This window comes from Podarcis tiliguerta (genome assembly GCF_965153285.1).
Source record: "Podarcis tiliguerta genome assembly, chromosome: 12".
Classification (NCBI taxonomy): domain Eukaryota; kingdom Metazoa; phylum Chordata; class Lepidosauria; order Squamata; family Lacertidae; genus Podarcis; species Podarcis tiliguerta.
Window position 1 is genome coordinate 34,120,548 of NC_139545.1, and position 27,993 is coordinate 34,148,540.

General features: G+C 41.3%; 1 protein-coding gene across 5 annotated transcripts in view; it reads right to left on the bottom strand.

Annotated features, from left to right (window-relative positions):
* Positions 1–27,993, bottom strand: part of CDK14 (cyclin dependent kinase 14) — a 215,456-nt gene that overhangs the window by 154,063 nt on the left and 33,400 nt on the right. The window contains exon 1 of one of the 5 annotated variants that reach the window (XM_083405803.1): positions 4,634–5,075. The exons of 2 other annotated variants lie outside the window; for them this stretch is intronic. The gene's annotated coding sequence lies outside the window, so the exon portion shown is untranslated. Of the gene's footprint in view, positions 1–4,053; positions 4,173–4,633; positions 5,083–27,993 lie in introns of those variants that run through there. 2 more of the 5 variants (XM_083405806.1, XM_083405807.1) reach the window with 2 other exon arrangements.

The following is a 27,993-nucleotide window of genomic DNA, read 5'->3' on the forward strand; positions in this document are numbered from 1 at the left end:
TAGTCAGAACAGCTGTGCTGAAAACCTAATGTGCAAAGTTCTGAATTCTTTCACCTAAATATCAGCTGCCAAGTAGCTAGAAACCCCCAGGTACAACATGTTGGCACAACACACTTTTGATCATTTACACAGTACTTTCAATATAAGGGTGTCATTTGAAGTACTATTGGCAATCCTCATTCTTCTTTAAACAGGTCAGCATTATGTTTATATTTTGTAGGTGTGATCCAATGCCAGAGGAGTATAAATGCTTAGACATTCCTGAGAGAAGCATATTGCAAAAAGCAACTATGAAGACAGCTTCCTAATGGGAAATGGGTGGGGAGATAATGACAGAGGAGATCCATCTAAATACTTGGAGAGTCATAGTTGGTGAATTTTTGGAACGGGAAGCAAGCAGCTGGAAAACTACTTCATATTCTTAGGAAAGAGCCCAACACTTGTATCATCCATATGTTTAAATATTTGAGCACAAGCATCTAAGTTTTAGGAGGCTGTTATTTTTCTTAACTCTTGCACAATCATAGAACATAGAACGATGTCAACTGATTCTGGCTATGTTTTCTCAGAGGAACTGCAGTAGCCCAGGTTTCTATCATGTAGCACATCACAATAGGGTACATTTCTAATACGAAGTCTACAGGCAAATCTTCACTCTGATTTTAATGCAATGAATGTTTGGAACAGCTGGTTCCGAGGGTATATTGCAATTAAAAAGCAACAGAAATACTATTGTTTAGAAGGAACTTTGGCATGTTAAATGAGAACCAGATAATTAGTTTCATTTCTTTGCAATGTAGGTTAAGAAAAACTATCCAAGAATTTGTCAACAAGATACTTATATTTAATTTTGAACAGTATGATAGAATATGCACTTTAAAAGTGTGACCTGAAAATGAATATACAGTGGTACCTCAGGTAAGGTACTTAATTCATTCCGGAGGTCCGTACTTAACCTGAAACTGTTCTTAACCTGAAGCACCACTTTAGCTAATGGGGCCTCCTGCAGCTGCTGCGCAGCCAGAGCCCAATTTCTGTTCTCATCCTGAAGCAAAGTTCTTAACCTGAAGCACTATTTCTGGGTTAGCCAAGCCTGTAACCTGAAGCGTATGTAACCTGAGGTACCACTCTATGCTCACCATGTTCAGTAAGAGCCTCCCCCCCTTTAATTGCAGGTGTTACATACATATGTAACAGCAGGTGTGTGTGTGTGTGTGTGCGCGCGCGCACGTGTGCATGCTCTGTAGACCTAGAACCAGGATGACGAAACTACTCACGCATCGCAACTGGTTAACAAAGGGCAAAGTGTGTTGAGAGCTACACACCATGCAGAAATTGCAGTGCCAGCTGGCACTCAGCAAAAAGGTTCTCTTTGAAAGCGGTAATCTGCTACCTGTGAGAGTTGGAATCCACTGACATGCCATGAATCACTGTTGCTATACTTCAGTCAAACACAGGTTGAGTAGCACGAGTATTTGTACTGCAGAACAATAAAAAAAAATCTTTTCAATGCACTATCAATTTTCTGGACTACAGGAGGTCTAAGAAAAGCATTACTTTCTCATGGAATGGAAGGAACTACTGAACCTGCTTTCAAGCACAATTCTATGCACTTCATTTTTTAAAAAAAACCATTAAATTACTGGTTATTCCTGCTTGAAAACACTGGTGGGAACCAATGCTTGGAAATCTACACAATAAATATACAAACACCCTTTGTTGATAGGTCTCATTTCCAAATGTCAAGGAAGGTGAAAATAAATACTGCTTTTCAAGTAAAAAGAACTTGTATTGCATAGGTTACAAATTTATCCAATAAACACAGTCTCCAGGCAGTTGTAAGAAATGCAGTTCTCATTAACAAACTGAATACTTCCAGCCTTTATGGAATCTGCAATGGTGCACGTTCCCCATGTTGTCTTCAGTGCAACTGAAACAGGTCAACCATCTCTTTTCTAAAAGAATTAATAATGTCATTCACTTCCTTTAACCATCTCCTCCTAGCTGGATAAGAGAGTTGTCTTGAGGGTCTTGATTTCAACAGAAAGAAGACTGGAGGGACCTGAAGAACTGCAGCTTGACCGAGAGCCAGAAAATAGTTGTTTTGTTTTTTTAATGTTGCTACGGCCCAGATGAGATACACCCAATTTATGTTCAGTGTTTCCTTTTGACAACATGGAAGAATTTAAATTTCCATTTGTATCCTATTCTGCCTTCAGGAGCTCAGATTGACATCTTAGTCTTACCAGGTAGGTTAGGCTGCTGGCGAAGGACCCCATGCTGGTGCATACATATGATAAAACTGCAGTTTGGAGACAGGGATGAGGTCTTGAGGTTGCACGCACTGTTTCCCATTGCGCATGAATTCCTCCTGACTCTCCTGGGCAAAACTAAACACAGATGCTTCTAAATCTCCTTTGAGTACTTAGACTCTGAAATCACAGCATGCATGATCGCACAGCACATGCCCTATTACCTAAATACACTTATGTGTATTTCTGCACCATGCCACTGATTTGCCTATGACCAACCCATGGGTTTTGTGGCTGAAATGGGATCTGGACCTGGTTACAAACCCTAGCAGCAATCAGAGCCCAATAGCTCTTTTACAGCTGCATAAGAGAACACATCTAGACAGCCTATAGAAAACTTGCGATGAGCATTCAGGACTGCCCCTCCAATAGAATATTTCCGTTAAATAAGTGTGGGAACTTATGGTGGGGATAGCAATATCAAGTTTCACCTCTTCTTTGTGCATGATCAGTATTCACAGAACTGTCATTTACCAATAATGTTTCAGGCAAATGAAATTCTGTTTTTATTCCCTGCAAGTGCGTATTAAGATCGGCCATGATAATTCAGGAAACCAAGAAAACCTTGAAGATTCATCTATCCATCTCTATAGCCAAGATGCCATATCCACCATTCTACAAGTACTTTCAGTTTTTAAAATACTGATTATAAAAAGGCAGGTGTTAAAACATCCAAAAGCCACATTTAAATGAATGAAAGTAAATGCAAATAGATAGTGTCGGCTGAAATCTTAAGGAAACTTTAAGTAGATGTTATGAATGCACAGACATCTTGTACCATAAGCAAATAAAATTATCACTCAGAACCCAGATATAGCAGAAGTAATTATTCTGCCACAAATTCATGAGATTAGCCTTCCTGTCCAAAGTGAAAACAGAGGTTCCATTCCTATCAAAATGTAAATTTGTGGCTTAAGTATGTTGAAATAAGGCAGCTCCCTGTCACTCACATTTAAGGAAAAAACACATTTGCAATACATTTCACACAGGTCTGAATTTCCTCTTCTATGAGAAAAGCTCCTACAGCTATATTTATGATCTATGATCCTATATATTCCTTGGGAGAAAGTATTACTGATTTCAATAGGAGTTTCTACTAGCTAATGCCAAGGTGCAGGGAGAATCAAGAGATATATCTGCTAGACATCTATGGAGCAAGTAGGCATTAATATGTTGCTAGATTATTATATATGGCTCTAAATTCATCACCCTGCTCCTACAGGTAGTAGTACCCATCACCTCCTAATACATCACATATTTAGAAAGTGTTCTTCATGTCAAAAGAGACCAAACTCAGTTTGACATTTCAATGAAAAAATAATGAATTTAAATCTGTGGTTCCTTTAATATATCTCAATGCCAGCATAGCTCCTCTAATTTACTCAATGGAATCAACTCTAGCATGGATATGGGAGAACGATATGAGAGGCAGGTCCACCACAGATCAGATAAAATGAAGTTCATGGCTCATCTCATGCTGTTACACATTTGCTGGTCTATTACTGTGTTCATGCGTGCTTTGCATGCTGACTGTTTTATACTGATCATTGCTGGGTTTTAAAATGTTTCTCTTTTAACGTAGTAGCATGCTCCTGCTCAAGCTTACCTACATGCTAAATTATTCCACAGATCAAAAACTGCTGCCAGTGCTGTCATCCAGCCGTTTAAAATATCTTAGAACATTGATACAGAGCCAACACACAGGTAATGTGCCCCCCCCCCACCAAAAAAATCCGCTGACCTCAGTCACACTGTTTTGGTATTTCCTTAAAGGTTCATTTCAGCAAAGTACACGCCTTCCTTCCCTTCCACATTAAGGAAAGCCTCTAATTTACAGAAGCCATTTATTCCGTCTAGGTCCAGCATGACACAGACTTGTTTGCAGTGATGGAAAAGTGATTGGTCACGTCCTTCATCCACTCATCCCGGAGGGCACTCAGCCAAGCATATACGAGTAAAATTGTGCATAGCATCCTCTTTATACTCTTAATAAAACAGCCTAGGAGAGAGAAAGGGCTGTAGCAAGAAAGAAGCACAGCTCTTAAAACCTTCCCCACCTATTTCCCCCACAGAGAAAGGTGAAAATTTCCATCCCCTCCCAAGCATCTCAGGAGAGTGTATAGTCTCATGAGTGATTCTGAGATAGCTGTAACATTTACCACCAGTCTGCGTTTAAAGGATTTAACAGAAAATAGGAAGCCCAGCATGCATCCAGAATGAATCCTGCTCAAGTTGCAAGCATGCGATAAACGAGGGGCTCAGGTTTAGTAAGACGACAGGAATTCAATTCATCTCTTATTTAAAAACAAACACAGCCTTACCGTTTTGTTGTAGAAAGGATCGGGTTAGATTCACCTACGACTCTTTAGCATGCCTCTAGGAGAATTAGTGTTTGCAGGCAGGCCAGCCTCCTTCTCAGCAACTGAATTCACAACATCTTTCTGCACTAGCAAGCTGAAATGGTGCGGCTGTACTACAGCTAAGGAAGGGGGAAATTATAAGCAGAAAAACAAAGAAATCCCTCAAGGAAGGATATTCTCTGCGGAGTTGCTGCGTGGAAGGTGCCGATGATCATCAAGGAAGGAGATTGCACCGTCTAAATGCCATCAACAGCACACAGATAGGGGAAGGAAGGTTTTTGGTTGCTGCTTTTTTAAAGAAAATGTGATGGACTTGCCTGTGGAGTTTCCCGGGAAGGCACTCTACTCAGGCTCTGCAGCAGAATTGCAGCCAATGTAACTATGCACATGCAGTCTAGGTGGTTTGCAGCATCATGGATTTTTTGGGGGGTAGGCATGTAAATGTACACCTTGGAAGAGCTTCAGTAGATTAAGGAACTGAGGCCAATGTATGTACAACTTATAAGAGGCTGGCAGTGGGGAAGAATAATTAAATGATACAATGAATTATGGTCAATTCAGTTATTCCCTAGCATCGAAAATAAAATAAAATTGCCAAGTGTGAGGGGGAGGAGGAGGAAGAAGTGAATATGATGACATTTGTTCACAGTGCCTCAACTTTGTAGTATGAAACTACTTCACAAGGTTAATTAAAGCCTGGCCATTTTAGAGAGAGAGAATTTAGGCTCTTCCCCACAGCTTTAATTAATGGGGAATTAATGCCCTCGCTAATCCTCATAACAAATCCAATGACACCAGAATGTTTAAGTGATTGAATTATTGCCATCAATAAGGCTGAACAATATACATGTCTAACTCAGTCTTCCCTAGTCAGCTGCTCTCCAGATGTTTTGGATATCAATTCCCACAATCCCTGATCATTGGCCATTTCGGCTGGGGCTGAAGGGGGTTCAAAAAACATCTGGAGGACATCATGTAGGGGAAAGCTGGTCTAGTTTACAACTGTGCATTCAGTTCCATCAACATTATGCCTGCAACACCTTACATCTAAACAATCTAACAACTCAGCTGCAAGGATTATTTGCCAAGGCCCTCAAAAGAGCTCTGCTTTTGATCCAAGAGCATATATCCTGCAAAGCCTAGTAAGATCCAGTAAAAGAGACTGCTCAAAGGGAAGTCCACTATGAACTAACTTACCTAGAAAAACAGAGTTATTAGGTTATAAACAAGAATCACAGAATTGCAGAGTTAGAAGTGACTTCTAGAGTCATCTAATCCAATCCCCTGCAATTCAGGAACCTCAACTAAAGCATTCAAGACAGATGGCCATCCAACCTCTTCTTAAAAAACCCCAGGGGGAGAGAGTCCACCTCCTCTCATAGGAGTCTGATGCACTGTTGAACAGCTCTTGCACTCAGAAAGTTTAGTCTAAATCTCCTTTCTTGTAACTTGAGTCCACTGGTTTGGATCCTGCCCTCTGGAGCAGGAGAAAACAAGCTTGCGAGAGCCTATTAGATATTCGAAGATGGCTACTTCCTCTTTCCCAGGCTAAACATACCCAGCTCCCTCAAATCGTTTCTCATAAGACTTGGTTTCCAGACCCTTGATCATCTTGGCCGCCTTCCTCTGCACACATTCCAACTTGTCAACATGCTTCTTAAATGGAGGTGCCCAGAACTGGACACAGTACTCCAGGTGTGGTCTGACCGAAGCAGAATAGAATGGTACTATTACTTTCCTTGATCTGGACACTATACTTCTGCTGATGCAGCCTAGAATAGCATTAGCTGTTTTATGTTGCTGCATCACACTACTGACTCATGTTAAGCTTGTGATCTTAGCTCTCTTTCACACCTACCACTGGCAAGCCAGATGTCCCCCATCTTATATTTGTGCATCTGGTTCTTCCTGCCTGCCTAAGTATAGAACCTTAAATTTGTCAATGTTGAAATGCATTTTGTTAGTTTGGGCCCAGTCCTCCAATCTATTAAGGTTTTCCTGATTCTGTCTTCACTAGCATTGGCTACCCACCCCCACCCCCCAGTTTGCTATAATTTGATGAGCGTCACCTCAATATCATCATCCAAAGGGATTTGAACCTTTATCTCCCAGGTCCTAGTCTGACACCCTAACCACTACAGCACACTGGCTTCCTATGGGGCAGCTATATAAATTAAGTAGGTAAATAAATAAATATGGGGAAAGCAAAATGACACTAAGAGCAGGATCTAAAATATTTTTCTTGAAATTTGAATTTGTTTTCATCTGGATTGTTTTACTTGATGTTTTAATGTGTTGCAAGCCGCTTTCAGATTTTTTTCCTTCAAAATAAAAAGCAGTATAATAATAATAATAATGAATTTAATTGCAAAAAAGGCACCTAGACATTCCATTGTGGAAATCGTAACCCAGGTTTAAGGTGACTAGGTTATATATCTGAGTTTCTAACACTGCCTTTGACTTGACTTTAAGAGCCAGGAGAATTAAGAAAGAGTTATCTATTCAGAAATAGATTAGCAGAAATAGATGAAGAAATGTCATGTCCATCAGTTAAGCAAATCCTTATTTAGCTGCATTGTGATTTTGCAGATACATGAGGAGTCATTGGCCCTTAAGACTCCACCAGTCAAAAACCAAAGTAATAAGTCTCACTTATTCTTCAGTAGATGGTTGGAAACTTCCACTGACTTTAGGTCAAGCTTGTATTTTCACTCTATTTTCAAAGAGCTGTTTTCAGAATCTTTGTTTAAAAGAAATAAATGTGAGGGAATGGCATCTGGGCCATAACCTTACAAGGGCTATTCCCCCCCCCCCCCAATTCCTTTACTCTATGCACTTACAATTATATACACATTCCTTTTTATCTTTCAATAGAAAGAATACAGTCAAACCTTGGAACTCGAATGACTCCACTGCTGAATGTTTCAGTTCCCAAACGCCAAAAACCCAGAAGTAAGTGTTTCGGTTTTAGAACGTTCCTCAGAACTCGAATGTCCGACGCAGCTTCTGCTATGCAAACACCTAGCTGTCAGTCAATCAGAAGCCTCGCCTCAGAACGCAAACATTTTGGAAGTCGATCGGTCTTCCAGAATGGATTATGTTTGAGTTCCCAGGTTTGACTTTATAAGAAAAACAAGGGCTACACAAATCCTTACCAATCCACCTGTATTAGATTTGCAGAGAGGTTGGATCAATTACACATGGAAATTCTTGATCATGTGGGAGCCTCTTTCACAAAAGGATAAGAAATACAGATATACATTGTTTTTGAAGAATTTAGTCACCCTAGTTCAACACAAATATTAAAAGATTAATGTTGCTGCCTTTGAATGTTAAATCTTTCACTGCCTCCCTTTCTTCCCCTTCTATTTGCCAGGAGGTGATGGGCCCAGTGGCCATGATCTTCGTTTTTTTGATGTTGAGCTTCAGACTATATTTTGCACTCTCCTCTTTCACCCTCATTAAAAGGTTCTTTAATTCCTCCTCACTTTCTGCCATCAAGGTTGTGTCATCTGCATATCTGAGGTGGTTGATATTTCTTCCGGCAATCTTAATTCCGGCTTGGGATTCATCCAGCCCAGCCTTTCGCATGATGAATTTTGCATACTCCCATCCCCAAGTCTCCCTGTTCATAAGGTTGCAACCTGAATGTGTTAACTAATACAGTGGTGCCTCGCAAGACGAAAAGAATCCGTTCAGTGAGTCTCTTCGTCTAGCAGTTTTTTCGTCTTGCGAAGCAACCCCATTGGCGGATTAGCGGATTAGCGCTATTAGCGGTTTAGTGGCTATTAGCGGCTATTAAAGGCTTAAGGGATTAGCTGCTAAAAGGCTATTAGCAGCTTAGTGCCTTAGAAAAAGGGGGTGGGGAGCAAAAAAAAATCGCAGCAACTCGCAAGACATTTTCGTCTTGCGAAGCAAGCCCATAGGAAATTCGTTTTGCGAAGCACCTCCAAAACGGAAAACCCTTTCGTCTAGCGGGTTTTCCGTCTTGCGAGGCATTCGTCTTGTGGGGCACCACTGTAATTCTAAAATCTGCAGGTTATGTTTCATCTGCCATGCACATTTTTACTAGTAGCAACTTCACAAATACATGCATCTGTTTTATTGCCGTTATCTTTACTTTCAAAAGTGTTCTTCTCATAACAAACCTACACAGTTTTAGACTAAAGAGTGTTCTCTCCTCCACCCCTCTCGCTCTCACATCAATGCATCAATACATTTGCTACTAACAAAAGCTCATCTTACTGGACTTTTATTCTTCAAATTATATCTAGCTTTCTGCTGGCCTCATGCAGGGACTAAATTCAAGGGCCTCCAAGTTCTAAAGCAGTCACATCACTTCAACAGCAGAAAAGAATAAAGACCAAACACAAATGAATAGAAACTTGACACAATAAAAGAGAGCGGTTCATTTACACCTTAAGCTTCGTCTGCATTGAATGTACCCATCTTTTAATGACGTTTCTCAATTTCATAATTCCCCACACTAAAAGCGTACATCAAAGTCCTGGTTTTCACACCAGCTGTTTCCTAGCCTTTTAAAAAAACACATCAAATGAAACAAAATGCTTTATGCATGTTTGCAGCATACTTTTAAGTTCCTTAAAATCAGGATTATTCTTTCTCCTCATAAATGGCACATATTCCATGGAGCAACCATTCTCACATTTCAAAAAGGTGTAGACTTACAGAAGTCAGAACTACATGTGAAGCCATCTTTGCAAGAAAAATGCATTTTCACTTAAGCGTAACTACCCATATTAAGCTGATTTTAATGCCTCATGTTTCAGTAATAAATACTAATTGTTAATCACACTGCCTTTGCTAGTCTTGATTAATTTATACTGTTTTATTCACTGTTTTATGAGCAACGAAAAGGGCCCAGGAGAAGCAAAACAGCAGTGAGCTGTTTTCCAGGTGTCCACATATTTGCACTAAGCCATAGATTGGGCTTGGCATGACATGTGAACCAGACCATCAACCGAGCAATTTTGACATGTAAGACCAGTCAATACTAACATCGCTATATTACAGGCAGAGCGAGCCCAGCCATTAGGCAGGATGAGGCTACTGCTTCAGACGGCAGAAGCCCTCCTTTTGGAGATCTGACTCAAAATGTGTGTAGTCTTTCTGAAAATTGGCACCGATGGCACTGCCGCTTCTCTGCTACTAGCAAATGAGGCAGGGCAAACGGTCACAGGAGCAGGTAAGTGATGGTAGAAGCAGCAGCAGCAGGCAAAAACGGCACTTCCTCAAGTGGTGAAATGGGATGCACCACCCCAATTGTGGAGCTGAGGAATGAAGACTTGTCTAAATTAATGGCTAGGAAAGCTGCAGTGAGGACCCATTGACCAACACAGACATTGCTCTAAAAGTTGTTGCCTTGAAAAAACAACAACTAACTAACAAATTCCAGCAGTTATCTATGAAATCCTATGAAGCTATGTTGGAGGTGTAAAAATGGGATAGACACCTTCATACACATGTGGTGGGAGTGTAAGAGGATAAGGGAGTTTTGGGACATTATTTATAATGAACTCAAAAATATATTTAAGTGCTCCTTTACAAAAAGAAAACCTGAAGCCTTCCTGCTTGGAATCATGTCCATGGAAATCAAGAAAGCTTCCAGAAATTTATTCATGTATGCAACCACAGCAGCAGGAATTTTAATAGCAAAGAATTGCAAAAGCAACATTATCCCCACAAAAACAGACTGGTTAGTGAAAATGATTGAATATTTACATCTTGCCAAATTAACAGGGAGAATAAGAGGAAATACAATTCAAAAAGTCAATAAGGAATGGATAACATTTAAAGAATACCTTAAAAACTACACGGATAATGAAAATCTCCTGACAGATGTACAGTGGTACCTCTGGTTGCGAACGGGATCTGTTCCGGAGGCCCATTCGCAATATGAAAACGCAACCTGCAGCGGTGCGTCTGCACACGTGCAGGTTGCAATTCGCTGCTTCTGCGCATGCATGTGACGTCATTTTGCACTTCTGCGCATGCGCGAGCAGTGAAACCCGAAAGTAACCCTTTCCGATACTTCTGGGTCGTCACGGGAAGTAACCTGAGAGAACGTAACATGAAGCGGAAGTAACATGAGGTATGACTCTAGAATGAATCTTGATAACAGAGAAAATGTATAGCAAAATTTGTACAGGAAAAAATATAGGAAAGTAAAATAACAAAAATGAAATGTGTATAGATTACCAAATTACAAAACAACACAATGAGAAGAGTTGGAAGCCAAACATGCATGGGGTGTTTATGTTGGGTTTGCATATATGTAATTTTTTGTATTGTAGGTATTGTATTGTCTAAGTTCTATGTAAATAAAGTAAGATAATAAATGACTTTTTTATCTGATAGGCAACATAGGCTCTTAGAATCAGGCAAAAGGTGCACTGACTCCAGCATTCTGCTCTCGTAGTGGCCACACTTATGCCAAAGGGAAGCCCACAAGTTACTCATGTTTACATTCCCTATTAACCTGCACAGGGCTCCTAATTATGTAGACATCTTCATGAGGTGTGTGTTTGTGAGAGAGAAAGAGATGGGTCTACGGAACAGCCTGTCTAGGTAAGAACTAATATTATCTGTAACTTTCCTCTTGTTTTTTATCAGGCTCATTTTAAGCTGCTCCCTTCATTTGATTACTGGACAAGAATAATCAAGGCAAAATTGCCATCCCCTGTGGAATACTGCATTAACCACGTTTCATGCTGTAAGCCCCCTTTCATACTGACACTTAACTGTTCAGCCTATTTGCAGCCTTCTATTCTCCAGACTTAATTCAGATGCCCACTTTCCATTCCTGGGCAGTGAACCATTTCGTTTCTTAGTGTCTGGATAAATGAGCAATCCACTGATAAGAAAACAGAGAGGCATAATTTTTCTTAGATTGAGGACTACTGACAAAAAAACCTTATTTATACACAGCGCAAGAGAAGATACAATTTTTTAGTTCTTTATCTCACACTCAACACGCCCTGTTATTTGTGTACACATAGATTAGAACACCCTGTTCACATCGTTCACCATCCTTGCGCATGTTATTTATTTGAACAGAAGTCCCTGTCCTTTTTTGGAAAGGAGAGATAAAGAAATAGGAAATTAAAATAAGTTAAAACCAATATGAGTTTTTAATCGTCCTAACAAAACGTGGGATCATTCAATTTCTACACTAGAAAAATGCTCGTATTTTAAAGCTTGAGATGGAATAATGAATAATAATGCAAGGTTTCCTTTTTTAAAAAAATGAGTCTAGTAGTGTACATTATTCTTATATTTATGCACTTTACTGTAAGGCATCTATGCTTTTTAAATTGGTGGCACCATAGTTGGTCATATTTTGATTATTTAGTCATTTTAGCAATTGGAAAACATCTTGATGTAGTAGTTGTGACACAGAAAATGCTGGTCTTTATTATTGTTTACAGCTGGGCAGTACATGTACATGCTGAAAAAATTAACCAAACACTTGTAAAGCCCACACTGATATTTAAATTCAAGTTTTAATAAGCAAGGCCACTTAACGAAGGGCAATGCAGTGCAAGAGAGTCTTTACAGGAAAACCTAAGCTTGTGCTGTAGGGAAGACTGCCACTCTCTCTCAAAAAAGCCAGTGTGGTGTAGTGGTTAGAGCGTTCGACTAGGACCTGGGAGACCAGGGGTTCAAATCCCAACATAGCCACGAAGCTCACTGGGTGGACTTGGGTCTCTCAACCTAACCTACCTCAAAGGGTTGTTATGAGGATAAAATTGGGAGGAAGAGAATTATGTATGCCACACATCGAGCTCCTTGGAGGGAAGGTGGGACATAAACATAATAAGTAATAGTAACGCTGCCACAGGACGCGGGTGGCACTGTGGGTTAATCCACAGAGCCTAGGGCTTGCCGATCAGAAGGTTGGTGGTTCGAATCCCCGCAATGTGGTGAGGTCCCGTTGCTCCTGCCAACCTAGCAGTTCGAAAGCACGTCAAAGTGCAAGTAGATAAATTGGTACCTCTCTGGCGGGAAGGTAAACGGTGTTTCCGTGCGCTGCTCTGGTTCGCCAGAAGCGGCTTGGTAATGCTGGCCACATGACCCGGAAGCTGTACGCCGGCTGCCTCGGCCAATGAAGCAAGATGAGCGCCGCAACCCCAGAGTCGTCCGTGACTGGACCTAATGGTCAGGGGTCCCTTTACCTTTACTAGCGCTGCCACACTACATTACATGCTGCTTCTGACCACTCATAGTAAAGCTGCTGGCAAATACAGATGCAAAAAGTGTCACTAGGTGTGGGGGGGGGGGAGGCCAAATGTGTCGTTCCTAAAACGATTATTTCAGCAAACCTAATTTTATATCATTTCTTTTAAATAAAAGTATTCCCCCAAACCCTCACTATTTTAGACATGTTACTGAAGACAGAACTATAGTGTAGAAAAAGTCAACCAAGGCATGCCCTGTTATATTTTCTTTTTGGTCTGAGGATGTTATCTATATCAACTTTGCATTGGCAAAAAAAAAACCCCTTGATATTCATGTACTTCCAGGTTTAAATTAAGATTTGGTTATTGCATTTTTAATGTAAACTAATGGGTGTGGTCCCCCCCCCTACTCTCCCCCTCTCTCTTTTTCCTCTCTTTGTTAAATTTTTTATTTAAAATATCATTTTTTCAAAGTTATGCTCCACAGTTAAAACACGTAATGCTCACGATTTACATTAATTCCAGAATTAGTCTTGGTCCTTACAGCTTTTTCTGGTCTTGTAATCTGGGGGTGACATTAGAGTTTGTTTGTTTGTTTGTTTGTTTGCCTGCTTGTTTGTTTAAGAGTCGTTTACACATAATTTACCCTTCTTTAGAGCCTCAGGGTCTGCATAGCACTAAACACCTTTAAGTGCCGTATTATTCTGTCTATAAAACGCCCCCATGTATAAAACGCCCCCATGTATTTTGGGGGGCTTTGATTTAAGAAAATGGAGGAAGATGTATCCGTGTATAAGACGCCCCCAAATTTTTGACATTATTTTTAGGGGGTGGGACCTAGTCTTATACACGGAAAAATACGGTAATTGTTTGCCTTTTCAACTGTAGCTGAAACTTACTTGCAGTTCTTCCAAACTCTGGGGCACAAGACAGGGTACCAACCAGAGGCGCCAGCTTGCAAGTAAGATGGGGGGGGGGGAGATCCTGACATGAGTATCACGCTTCCCTCACTAAGCCAGGCAGAAGCTTCCAGGGAAACAGAGGCAAGGCCCCTGTCCCAATTTGTAATCAGCAGAATGTTGGGGCGTATGCATGCTGCATTCAGTCCCCCAGCGTCAGCTCTGTGCTTCTGGGACCCTGGGGGACCTCCATCCCCCCCACCCCAAAAATATAGAGGGCGGGGAGAGGGCTTGGCCCCTGGTACCAACTTCTGAAAAAAGAGTTCCGAAAAAACACCCAGCAAAGTAAACAAAAAAGAAGCAGCACCTGTTACTGCAAGCTGTAATAATAATAATACATTTTATTTATATCCCGCCCTCCCCAGCCGAAGCCGGGCTCAGGGCGGCTAACAACACTAAAATAGTGCAACATTCTGAAAACATTATAAAAACTAATTAAAATCAAATTGATGGCAACTAAAGTTCTGTAAAGATTGCCAAAGGAGAGAGTCGGGCTGTGCCCTGGCCAAAGGCCTGGTGGAACAGCTCTGTCTTGCAGGCCCTGCAGAAAGATGTCAAGTCCTGCAGGGCCCTAATCTCTTGCAACAGAGCGTTCCACCAGATTGGAGCCACAGCCGAAAAAGCCCTGGCTCTAGTTGAGGCCAGCCTAACCTCTCTGTGACCTGGGATCTTCAGGATGTTTTTATTTGAAGACCATAAGTTCCTCTGTGGGACATACCAGGAGAGGCGGTCCCGTAGGTACGAGGGTCCTAGGCCGTATAGGGCTTTGAAGGTTAAAACCAGCACCTTAAACCTGATCCTGTACTCCACCGGGAGCCAGTGCAGCCGGTATAGCACCGGGTGAATATGATCTTGCAGCGAGGACCCCGTAAGGAGTCTCGCCACGGCATTCTGCACCCGCTGGAGTTTCTGGGTCAGTCTCAAGGGCAGCCCCACGTAGAGCAAGTTACAATAATCCAGTCTGGAGGTGACTGTCACGTGGATCACAGTGGCTAGGTCAGGGCGAGAGAGGTAAGGAGCCAACTGCTTAGCTTGGCGGAGATGAAAAAATGCCGCCTTTGTTATAGCTGCAATCTGCGCCTCCATGGAGAGGGAGGTATCGAAGATTACACCCAAACTCTTAACGGACGATGCTGGCACTAATTGCACCCCTGCAAGAGATGGGAATTGCCCCCTCAATCCCATATCGTCCCGTCCCAGCCAGAGGACCTCTGTCTTCGAAGGATTTAGCTTCAACCGGCTCCCATGTAACCATCCAGCCACAGCTTCCAAACATCTGATCAGTGTGTCTGGGGCCGAGTCAGGATGGCCATCCATCAACAGATAGAGTTGGGTGTCATCAGTATACTGATGGCAGCCCAGCCCAAAACTCTGGACAAGCTGGGCAAGGGGGCGCATAAAGATATTAGAAAGCATCGGGAGAGTATCGCACCCTGAGGCACTCCACACACCAAGGAGTGGCGCGATGACAATTCCCCCCCAAGCGCTACCCTCTGTCCCCGACCAGAGAGAAAACTTGCTTCTTTTCAGAATGTGGATAATGAAAAGAACTTTGAATCCAAAACAATCAAATTCAATTAATGCAGAAGGCCATTTTGAACATCCCAGGATATAACACAGAGAAACCTAGCAGAAAGGAAAAGGTTTGAAGCAAAGGCACTAGCACCTTTGAGATTAGATCCCACACAGCATACAGATTCTTTCAAAGAAATTCAAAGACTAGGCTGTATTTATAGCCACACAGCACCAAAGAAAGGTGTATAAAGATGTTCAACAGCAATGTAATACAAAAAAAGGTATATAAATCTCAGCAGCAGTTTTTACACTGGTATATGGAACATAAAACAGGTCATCTGAAGGTCTTACACACACAGTCTGTAAGCATTCTGTAGGTGAACCTGATGGTATGTACAGACTTGGGAGTCATATACCCAGAAGGTTCAATGCTCTGAGCAGAAACTAAAATGCAAGTTTTGGAAGCTGGTACAAAATAATAGAAATATTAAAAGCATTTAGAATGAACATCAATGGGTTGCTCAGGCCTCGCCCTACAAAAACACATCCTGATGAGTGGCATGTAGAAGACAGAAATACAGAATGAAATAAAATATAACCTATTTGAAGAACTGCAACATTTCCCCAGAGACAGGTCTAGGAACTGCAGAGGGGAAGTTCCACAGCTAACAGGGTTATTAAATATGTTCTTTCTGTTATAGACACTTGTGCAGAGTTAAGGTTTTTCAAGGAAAGCAAAGGAATATATTTGGCACCAGCTTGGCTGGTGCTAAACTCCTCAGCCTTTTCTCCTGAAGATATCCCGCATTGCAGCGGAGGCTTAGGATCAGAGTTTTTCTTCTGCTACCTTCCCAGTTTGATCTGCCCCTCACTTCCCTCTAAAGCATGTAGAGAATCCACCTTCTTGACCGTTGGACCCACCATTGGTCTTGACCACTCAATCAGCCAGAGCCTGTCTTTGCATGCAGGGCAGTCCCTAACTCACCAAGGACTGGAGAGCCATCAGCTACCCTCACCTACTTTAGCCATTCCTGGGGTGCTGTTGCATCCTGACAGCTTCTAGGAGCCACAGGTGAGAGCTGAACGCAGGATCGGGACCAAAGGTGGACAAACTACCCCAGAAGGAGCACACGCGTTGTCGTCCCCACCAGTGGTACTACCCCCACCAAACACCCCATACACCTTAGCATGTAAATAAATAAATAAAGTATTTAAAATGTAATATATAATACAACACAATTTCCATATAACCTGTGCTAAGTTCCATATATGTTTAAAATAAAATAATAAATAAATGCAAGAGAACAATGAATAGTCTAGGAGCATCTAGATGCTGGAGAAAGCTGGTTATTGCTTGACCCAAATAGTAAGAAAAATATCTTTTTCTCTTTAATTTTTGGAGGAGGCAGGCATGCCAACTCTAGGGGGCCAAAGACACCTCAGTACCCTCAATATTTGTTGGAAAGGGGACAACCCCCCCCCCCCAACATTGAGGGGGGCAGTGAACAGAGGTTCATTGGCTGGTTCATGCAGAGCATTCAGCCTCCTCCAGACAAAGCAACATCACATGCACACAATGCATGTGACATCATACACACACACATGTCGTGCACTGGGTCCCCTCAATTTTGGTGGCAACCTGGTGCTTCTGGTAGGAGGTACACAAGAATCAACAATGGCACTTTGGTAAAGCACAACAGACCGACATTATGCAGTCTGTCCTTTGTGTCCTCCATGTCTATAGAAAGAAAAATAGTTAAGAGCAAGTCTTTAAGGGTTTTGTGAAACAAGCTTTTGAGTCCTCAAGGAAACTAAACTACATTATGATTGATATCACTTTATTGCAAGTATTTGTTGCATAAGCACTAAATACGTCTACCCTCAAAAGAAACTGTTGTTCTGTTTAACTAGGATATGAAAGGGCAAAGAAAATGGTGGATCACCCACTGAATACTTCATTGTACAAAGTTGTACGAGAAAGCTGATGTGATCAACATTGGGCAGGAGTACGTAACTGAATGCACCATCCTATGAAAAACTACGGCATCACTTTAATATAAAACAACTTCTTTTCAGCAAGGAGATGTAATTCTTTTTAAAGGCAAATGCTTTTGTTTGAGACATGTTCTTCAAAGCATAAAACACATGTTAAAACAACAACAGGAACTGTGCCACAGGTAAGTGATACAGCTAAATTACTCTCAGCAATGAATGTTACAAAATAAAGCAGTTGTGATAACAGCAGGTTCAAACACCACACTCTTCTTATGGAGGCTGCAAATAAAGGTTTGTGCAGGAAGGGGACAGGGCATCTCCTGAAAAGATGCACATTCCTGTTGGTAGACCACATGGGCAGACTGCTGCCTGAAACCTTGGGAAGCCACAGTCCATCGGTGTAAACAATACTGAGCCCTATGGACCCATGGTCTAGTTCAGTATAAGATAGCCTCTGATGTGGTAGTCCACTTGGTTTCCAAGCTGAGTGCAAAGTGCAAAGAAAACACAAAGCTTTGTCCCTTTTGTGGGGGTTTCTGCATCCTTTTCTGTCACTTAAGGCTCAGGTGGCCTTGGTGGCACAGAGTGCCTTCCAACAGCTTTGCTCTGTGATCCGTGCGGAGACGAGCCATTGAGGCGACAGCGGGTTGTCAGTACTTCCCGTACCCCAAGACATTTATAGGGGATAGTTTAACCCCTTCCCCTTTTTTCAGCCTGTGCGTCTCTCCGATTTTGAGAGAGCCGTCGCCATGGTATGGGGACAGGAACCAGAAGCCAGGCCTGAGTAATTTTTAGCCTTCTCAAGTGGGCCCTGGGGTGGAAAGTTTTATCATTTATCCCCGCCCTAGGAGTAAGTTACACACAGAAGCACGTCTTTTTAATCCTCACCTGATTAATATACTTTCATATAAACAGGATATTTGCTCAAAGCATAGTTGGTCATTCAGGATTTGGCACAATATTGCTGTTCTTTGTCAGAACGTGTCACTCTGGCAGACTTCAGTGAATTATTAATTCACAGACGGGGGAAATGTTCAAAGACGTTTTTGTTTTACACCTTTAATATACAAAATCGTGTTTTGTTAGATATAACTCAGTCACTGAAATTTGACAGGTGGTAATATACATCTTTTCTGTATGGCATCCTTATAATGAAGTTATTCCAGAATCCATTAAGTCCCCAGTAAGAGCGCATATGATTCATACTACTGAAATATATAATGAAATCGCAGCACAACAACATGGGTAAAAGGAACATAGTTTCCCACACATTAATGACTAAATCACCTCAACATGAACTCTCAAGAGTCAAAATAGGACTGCTGGAAAACAAGAGGAGCCATCATGCATGGAGGAAATGCTGAGAGTTGGGGAAATAAAAAGCATAGCCCAAAGAAACAGACCAATGAAGACTGAGCATGCTCAGTTGTCACCAGGCACTACAGAATGCTGCTAATTGGGCAAGGAAAACTGGGGTGGGAGAAGTCGAATGAGCAGCCTTCCTGAGCCCCTTACACAGGACTGAGAGAGTAGCTTCTGATTTGCATGCAGAAGATTACATTACAGCTTGGAATATCTCCTGCCCTAGGGAGCCACTGGAGGGATCGCCCATATTTGATGTGCATCACAGGGTGATCCATAGCCCAAGATTGCCCCTGAAGAAATAATCAACCAGCAATCAGGATGGTTGATTCAGGATACATACCCAACACTTATGCCAAAGCCCACTGACATCTGTAATCAATAAAGTTGTGGCTATTCCTATCCCAACGTGTTATCATGTATTTACTGCTGCTTCCCACACCCCGGTGACCTTGGGCTCACTGAGACTGGGACCGCATAGTTCTATGTGCTCACTTTCTCTTTGTAAACTTCCCATAAGCATCCAGTGGGCCACTGTGGAAACAAGATGCTAGAAGACGTACGCCTTTGGTTTGCTCCATGGGGCTCTTTTTACGTCCCTTATTTTATATGATAAAATTAAATAGGGCAGAAAGATCAATAGATTTATGTACATGGTGGCAAGTAAAAGGAATCTCAGGTTCCAAATGGCACCATTTTCTGCTCCGTTAATCAACTGTGAAGTTGCTCAAGGTATGGCAGCCGAGAGATTTTTCCTACCTCGCCTTCCAAAACATTAAACGCAACCTCAAAAAGTGCCAATGGGTCCCTGGCGAACGGAAAATACATCATAAGAACAAAGTGCAATGGCAGATCTTTAAGGAATGGCAGGTTTGGGAGTACGTTTTAATGTATTTACCAAATAAAAAGTCTCAAAAGAATAGAATGTAAATATATTCCCACAGCCTTCTGAAGAGCGAATATACACAAATCAACATAGCCTGTGCTACACTGACCTTACTGGTTGCAGGCAAAGGACTGTGGATTCCAACACAGACATAAAGGAAACTAGGTCTGCACTTCCTAGGGCCCTTTGTGCTCATGTTTCTCAAGTAGCCCCCCAGGCTAAACAGCAAGCCACTTTTGACAATGAAGGAAGCTTCAAAAGCAAGTGTGTGACACAACATGGTAGCTTTCCGTTTATGAGGGAAAGGGTTTTTTAAAAAAGAAAATCCCACTGGGCACATACAAACCTTCAGACATGTCTAAAGAAGCACTCTAGATTGCATCCCAGTGTCCGCATCTGTATCAAAAAAACAATTCTCATTTGTCTTCTCTTAATCCCCATCTCCAATATGTAAAACGAAAGGCCCACTACCAGCTTTTCAAGGCCTAGTTGCTAAACACCTTGTGCAATTGAATATTGTGCTACAATAGGCAGCGTATTTATTCTGAGACCGGCAAATGTGTTTGCTTTATCTCTTCCTTTGTTTCTTCCAGAGGGGAAATACCAAAAATACTACGCTATACTTGATCAACAAAAGGGACTGTTCTCAGTAGTGATCAATTTAAGTTACTGTGGCTTTGTGGCATGAAGGGACTTTCGACCAACTGCCTTCAGTCACAAAGAACTACTTGCATTAGAGAAGATGATTAATACTCCAAATATAGATTTGCAGAATGCTACAGCAGCTTTTTGAGCCAAAGCAAAACAGAAATCCTTGTTGTATAACCCCAGGGTTTCATCTACCTCATAAGATGGGAGATTATTATTCCTTTCCTTATTGCTTCATTTTGGATCAATATAATGCACCAGGGCAAATCCAATGTTTTATATGTATAAATTTATTTATATATTGATCTCATTGGAGTATGTAGAAAAAGGCACCTTTTTTCTAAGTAGAACACAGCATAACATGAAGGACTATTAAATCAATTCTCAGTTCATGTATAAACTGATCCAATGAACATAATCAGATGACTAGGATGAGACATTCCTCAGGCAGTAACATTCTGCCTGCACGGAAGGCTCCTAATAGTGATGTGCTTATGATGGTAGAGCCCAGCAGAATAGCACTGCAGATCTGGGTAGCCAGTGGCTATGGAACAAGAAAGTGTATCTTCTAAAGATGGTACAGTGGACCCTCTGGTTACGAATTTAATTCGTTTCAGGGGTCCGTAACCAGAGGCTTCTGCACATGCGCAAGCAGTGAAACCCAGAAGAATACACTTCCAGGTTTGCCGCTTTCGCAACCTGAAGATTACGTATCCAGAGCGGTATGTAATGCAAGGGTCTACTGTATAGGTCTCAAAAGATTCTGCTTACTTTATTTGTTATTATATTGAACTCAGAATGAATTTTCAAAGACAAGTGCAAAGAATGCAGAGGAGCTTTTGATACCATGAATCATAAATATATTAAAGTAGCTCATTAAGGCAATGTTGATGAATACATCAGGTGCTCCTCTTTAACACAGAATCGCATTGGATAGAGAAACTGCATCTTACGTGAACATGGCAGGTGCCCAGCTGCATTTGATGGGTTTGCTGCACTTGTTTTGTAATACCCTTACAGGAGAAGGAGCAAGATTTCCAAGGCAGAACCAGAGATTTACAACTACTGCTCTCTGAGTCTAGACCAAAGACCACAACCCACTACTTTTGCTTTAAAAAATCAACTACAAAAAAGACATGGGTCAACAAAATCTAGATTAGGATTTGGTGCAATTTATCAAGGATACTAGCGACAAAACCCAGTTCTGGTACTTGGAACACTTCAAGCATCTGCCAGACACAGGATGAATTAGGTAGTGCAATTATTTCTTCCCTTCACCAGAACCAGCAAGACAAATGAAAATCAATTTCACTTCCAGATGGCATACAAAACAACAAGGACATTAACACTTTCTCCCTAAAAGACAAGCAGTGACATTCTTTCTCTCTGTAAGAACCACTTAACAGGACAGTGCACAGCTGAAATTAACCACCTCAATCCTACATAGACAATCCTCCCTCTAATTTTATCAGGGAGATAGGTAATGCTGGATAAAGAATAGCAGAAGAGGCTCTTTCTAAAGAAAAAGGAGGGGGAATGTAAACAAGCTTTAAGCAATCCCCAGTTTCAGACATGAGTCCAAAACTTGATAACCTTTTAGATATTACGGATGGGGGGAAACCTGCTAGTATTATAAAAGAAGGCACAGAGCACACATTTAAATGATAAAATAAAGGAACATATATATGCATTTTCTCACAGCTTGACACAGAATTATCAATAAGGTTTCAGATTTCCACATTTAAGTTCCTCCTGTGAGTCAGCAATGGAGAATCCTTGGACCTCCAGATGTTTTCTTAGGCATACATAATGTAGCAACCAACACAGAAGCAAAAGGAAAGACTACTGCTCCCACCTGAACCCAACACCTGAACAAGATACGCTGTACTGACCTGGACAAATTTTTAAACTGATGCTATGTACACTCACAGGCAAGAGAATATCCCCTACTAAAACACATGGTTTGAAAACCCTTAAAAATTACAGACAGTGTCTGAAATGTCAAATATGCACGATCCTAAATCATCTTTATTGGGCATCCCTATCTGCATTGTGCTATATTTGTGTATGGTTGCATTATCCTAGTAAAGTAACTATTGTTTCCTGCAAACTACACTCAGTACTGAAAATGTTCATGAGAGTAACAGCCTGATGGACCAGACCAATGGCTCATTATTATTATTATTAGTAGTAGTAGTAGTAGTAGTAGTAGTATTACTATTATTATTATTTGTATACTGCCTTTTACCCACAGATCTCAGGGCGGTTCACAACATAAAATCACAATATAAAAATACATACTACATAATAAAAACAATAACAAGCCAATAATACCCCCCTTCCCAACACATTTTTAAGGGCACTGGATGTCAATCATCCAAAGGCTAGCACCTAAAGGTGTATAATGAAGATGCCAGCTGAACCTCCTTTGGGAAAGCATTCCACAAACAGGGAGCCCCTGAAGAAAAAGCCCATTCTCATGTTGCTACTCTCCAGACCTCTCGTGGGGGAGGCACATCTAGTCCAGAATTCTGTGATCACCAGGTGTCTTTGGGAAGCCAAAAAGCCGGACCTGAGCACAACAGAAGCATACTCACTCTGTCGGTGGAGGCAGAATGTAACCATCATACTCAGTATCTGCTGAAAGCTTTATCCTTCATCAATTTTCCTAATCCTCTTTAAAACCATACAACCTGATAGTCAAAGCTGCCTCTAGTGGGGGAGCAGTTTCTGCAGCTGTACTGGGTAAAGAAATATTTTATTTTGTCTGTCCTGAACCTTCCAACATTCAGCTCCACTGAATGCCCCAGAGTTCTAAGCTTACTAGTGTTATGAAAGAAGGGGATAAACTTTTAATTTAATAGCAAGAGCAAACATACAGGTAACAGAATAGTCTTGTGCTGGTGGGGAGGGGGCGACTTTGTCCCACCAAGCGTTGTTGAACTACAACTCCCATCATTCCCGGGCCATCGTCTCCTGGAAGGCCAGGAGTTCCCCATACCTGATCTAGGACAGTAACAATCATTTAGTGGTGATGCTTGCTAGCCACGAAGCACGTGCATCTACTTATTGATCGGTTTCAGTTTATGTGGTATACAGGCCATACACTTCAAATACTGTGGTGTTAGAGGGACAGAAAGAGAAAAGACAATATACATGTATGCAAACTGTGCCTTTTAAAATGAAATAGTTAAATTTTAACTCAGTTCTTCCATTTGATAATTGTGACCTAGTTTTGATGGCTGTAGCGAGGAACTTGGCTACATTGAAAACTACTATTAAAATTTAGACATGGTTTTCATTGGAGTTAACCAAGTGTAAAAAAAAAAAATTACGGGGCTAATAAAATGGAATCTTACACTCCTATAAAAATTACGGCATAGTGGAACATTGGCTTGCTTTTCAACTGAGCCACTTTCACAAAGACAACTCTAAAGGTCCAAGAATGCCAAGTAAATTGACCTTCTATAACTGCTGATGGCAAAGCACTGAACATAGCTGTTGAAAATGCTCTCTTGTATCTAGTAATATTGAATGTTGCTAAAGCCCTAGATCAGGCACAGGCAAACTCGGCCCTCCAGATGTTTTGGGACTACAATTCCCATCATCCCTGTCCACTGGTCCTGTTAGCTAGGGATGATGGAAGTTGTAGTGCCAAAACATCTGGAGAGCGGAGTTTGCCTATGCCTGACCTAGATCGCTGATAGGATAGGATGTAGACCCATTAACAATGTAATCTTTAACATTTCATTATCTTTAAAACATTAACATATAATGAATTTGTAAAATGGATGTGCTGCAGTTCTGTTCCCATTGACCTGTTCACACACCTAGTGCATAACAGTGTTGGAAAGCAGCAATTGTTTCCCTACCAAACCCACTGATCTTCCACCAGGGGGAAGGAAAATACCATTCTACGTGGCTGTGTTTATGAAGAAAGGAAACTTCCACATCTGGTTTAAGGCATGGAAGCAATTAGAACTGGTCAGATTAGAAATACCATGCATTGCGATCAACTTGCTAATATTTAAATTGAGAATCCTGGAAAAGAAATGTACTCCACTCAGAATATGTAACTTTCCAAAATATCCTGGCCAAAGAAAGAGCTGTGACAGGCCCCTCAATGGAATTGCATATGAGACTACCCAGAAGGAAACAGCACATACCCACCCAGACTGACATTTGTTATCCTGGGCTCCCAAAATGGAGTTTGGACAGCTGCAAAATGAAAGTAGTCATGTCAAGCAGGCCAAGGTCACAAGTGCTCTCTTCAGAAGCCTCCTTATTTTCATATCTGTGTACAGTTCAATTTTAATTATGTAACAAATGGAAACAGGAAGTTCGGTTCAACTGATTTTCTAGCAATAATTTACCAAACGCTGAACAACAATATATTAAATTCTCATACGGAAGGATCACAAAATGTAAACAAAATTAGCAGCAAAGCATTTTATATGACCTACTTAATATATTCTGTCTGAGGGGGGTTCTCAAAACTGAAAACATTCCTCTCTGCCCTATATCCAGCACACAAGCAGTATTGAAAATGCTGAAATCAGTAGTATGATTTTTTTTCTGCTTTACCGAATTCACTTAACACACCAACATGCATACTATGAAATGCAACGGCTGTACTCATCAGCAACTGTTGATGTAGCTACATTATTGCCTAATCAAACAATAACCGAGGTTCAGAGGTGCAGCTCCTAACAAGTTCAAAAGCAGGAGATTCCTTACATTTCTTGCCAGCTTGCAAGTTTTGCAGATGTCTTTGCCCTCGCACAGCAGCTGCTTTCCATTACACAGCTGGCACATAGGGGAAAAAATTCTGCCTACTAAACACCCAGAGCATTACCCTGAGACACTCTGCCAACATCAGCCCTGCAAAAAGTTCATGCACAAAATATTTTGAAAGCTTTTTTGAGTTGTAGCAGTAAATAAAGAATTCTAAGGCAAACAATCCATTCCCAATCACCAATAGACGATCAAAGACTGGATAGGAAGGCGAGCAATATCTCAAGATTATCTTTCGTGTAAACCTGTCAACCCATTAGCGCTTTCAGGGTCAAACCCAGATTATTGGTTTACCATTATGTGCATGGTACATCCTTGCTGTAACTAACAAATATTTTTTTAAATAAATCTTGCAGACGAAACTGTGCAGCCCACTTAATTGGGAAGACAGCAAACCTAAAAATAAAAAAAGGTTGCAAATGGGTACATCTATGTCCTTGCTGCACAAGCAAAGTTTGAAACAAGCTAGATAAGATAATATTGGTTCTTGAGCAAAACATTCCCTCAAGGGCTGGTTCTCAACATCTTGCATTTTATACTTATCTAAATGATATTGCCTGCTTTGGTCCAGCTCTGCTTTGACACACTAAAGCTAACATTGCTAAACACACACATGCAGAGAAGAAAATTGGTAGTTGGAGAACACCACTGGAAACTGGCACAACACACTCACAATAACCCACTGTTTTCACTCCCGTAATTATGAACTCCTGCAGCTATACTAGCTGATGCTTCCAAAACCTTAGCATGGAGAAGCCCAGAGAGGAATAATTATTTATGTCAGCTCTGAACAGTCCTCAGCTTCCAATAAGCCACGAAGGAAGCCAGACACCATGGGTGCCTTCTTCACACACATTTTTCATCAATGACAGAGATTGTATCAGTCCAACTGCCACAATTTAGCACCTATTTTCCCATATTTTACTGAACACATGGAACACCACTACCCTGTCTTTTATAGTGCCAAATGTCATGCAAATTGGGGGGGGGGGGGGAGTCAAGACTACTTAAAATGCCCTAATTTCACATTGTGCTTAAGACAGAGATGGGGCACTTATTATGGCGCAATCAGCACCATTGAAATACACCGTAAAAGCAGCAAGTGTCTGATTGTCTGAATACGAGAGGGCAAACAAGAGATTAACTCATTTTCATTAGACCCCCAATGACGATGAGTCTTATTACAGAATCACTGCCTGTTAAAAATGCCCATCAAACATATAAATCACATAATCTCATTTAGGAAAATATTGGCAGGCATAAGGTCTCAATAAGCACACAACCCACAAAATACAGAGGGGGGAAATGACAGACACAGTTCAACAATATGAGAATTAGTGCAGCATGCTTGCCAAAGAGTCATTTGTGTAAGGGCAAGTGGCAAAGACAGAGATTCTCTCTTTTGATACTGAACAAAGAACGTCCTCCACTACGAGACAGGTGTAAAGTGAAGTACCTTCTCACACTACATATACTGCAGCCAGCTCAGTCACCGAGGCCCTCATGCGGCACAGTCCTCACAAACCTAGCTACATATGTGTATGTTTCTAATTAAAATTCTTACAGCCCATATTTCCTGAGCTCAAAGCAATGAGCAGTCTAGTCCATAAGAAAACACAAAGGAAAAGAATCAAGGCCTTCAGGCATTCTGGTGCAGTCGTCATGAGAGGACTGTGCCACAAAAGTCCCCATGCATGTGAATAACCTTGGCCAGGATTGGAGGCCACTGGAGATTTGCAAGGCCATTTAGGAGAAAGATCCCTGGAGCCCTGGCAGCACAACTGGCTTTCTCCTGATTCTGTGGTTGAACTTTCATTGAGTCCAAAAAAGAAACAAGATATTAAGAAAGAATTGTAAGTAAAATTAAATTGTAATGATTAAACCAGTAATTGCAGCCCTGTTCAGGGAAGTTTTTAATGTATGACATATTAGTATATTTTTGGTCTTTGTGGAAGCCGCCCAGAGTGGCTGGGGAAACCCAACCAGATGGGTGGGGTACAAATAATAAAGAATTATTTTTTTAATTATTTTATTATTATTATTATTATTATTATTATTATTATTATTATTATTATTAATGGGGTTTGCCTTTCTGGCACCCACAGATGCTATGGCTTTATTTGGTGCTCCCAGGATGAACTACAGTATAACCCTCAGATTTCTCCCCCCCCCCTTAAGTTTCTCAATTTTTTGTTCAATGTTCTTGCCCTCAGGTTTAACTTCAAGAAATTGAACAAATTACCCAGCAACAACTTCTGCCCTAGCCTAAGCTTGCTCTCATTTCTATTTTCAACTCGGAAACTGAAACTTTGCTCTCTCTAAGGACCTCATCATTTATCTAATGGTAGCAGCTAGGCTGACAACAGCTAAACACTGGAGAAACCAGAGTCACAAATCTCATGGTGGAATGGACTGCCCAGATATAGAATCTGGCTTTAATGGGGGGGGGGGGACTAACCCACAAACTTCGCTCCAGAAAAGGAATGAACACACTGTAGACAAGTTTTAGGCCATTTGGTCAAACTTTATTACAACAAAGGGACATGGCTTCTGCCTGCTGAGCATTCAGACACTATTGGGATAAACAATATGATGTTCTCAGGATGACCACAATTGTAGGGGGGGAGGGGGCTTGGATTTTCTTTCTCATGTTCTATTTTCTACATCTAAAGCAAACAATAAAAAAATAGTTTAAAAACAAACAAACCGCCTACTCCATTCCTTCAGGGCTTTACTCCCCCCCCCCCAGCCACGGAAAGAGAGGGAGAGCTGTACACGGTGGGTGGATGTAGGTGTCTGAGTGAGAGAGGGTGTGTGTGAATATGTGGTCTGTGGATTTGTGTGTGAGAGAGAGGGGTAAATGTGAAGTGTGCATATGAATAATTGAGAGATGCATGTGCACCTGTAATCTGTATGTGCACAATGAGTGTGCGAATGTGTGAAAGAAAGAGTCTGTGGTGTGGT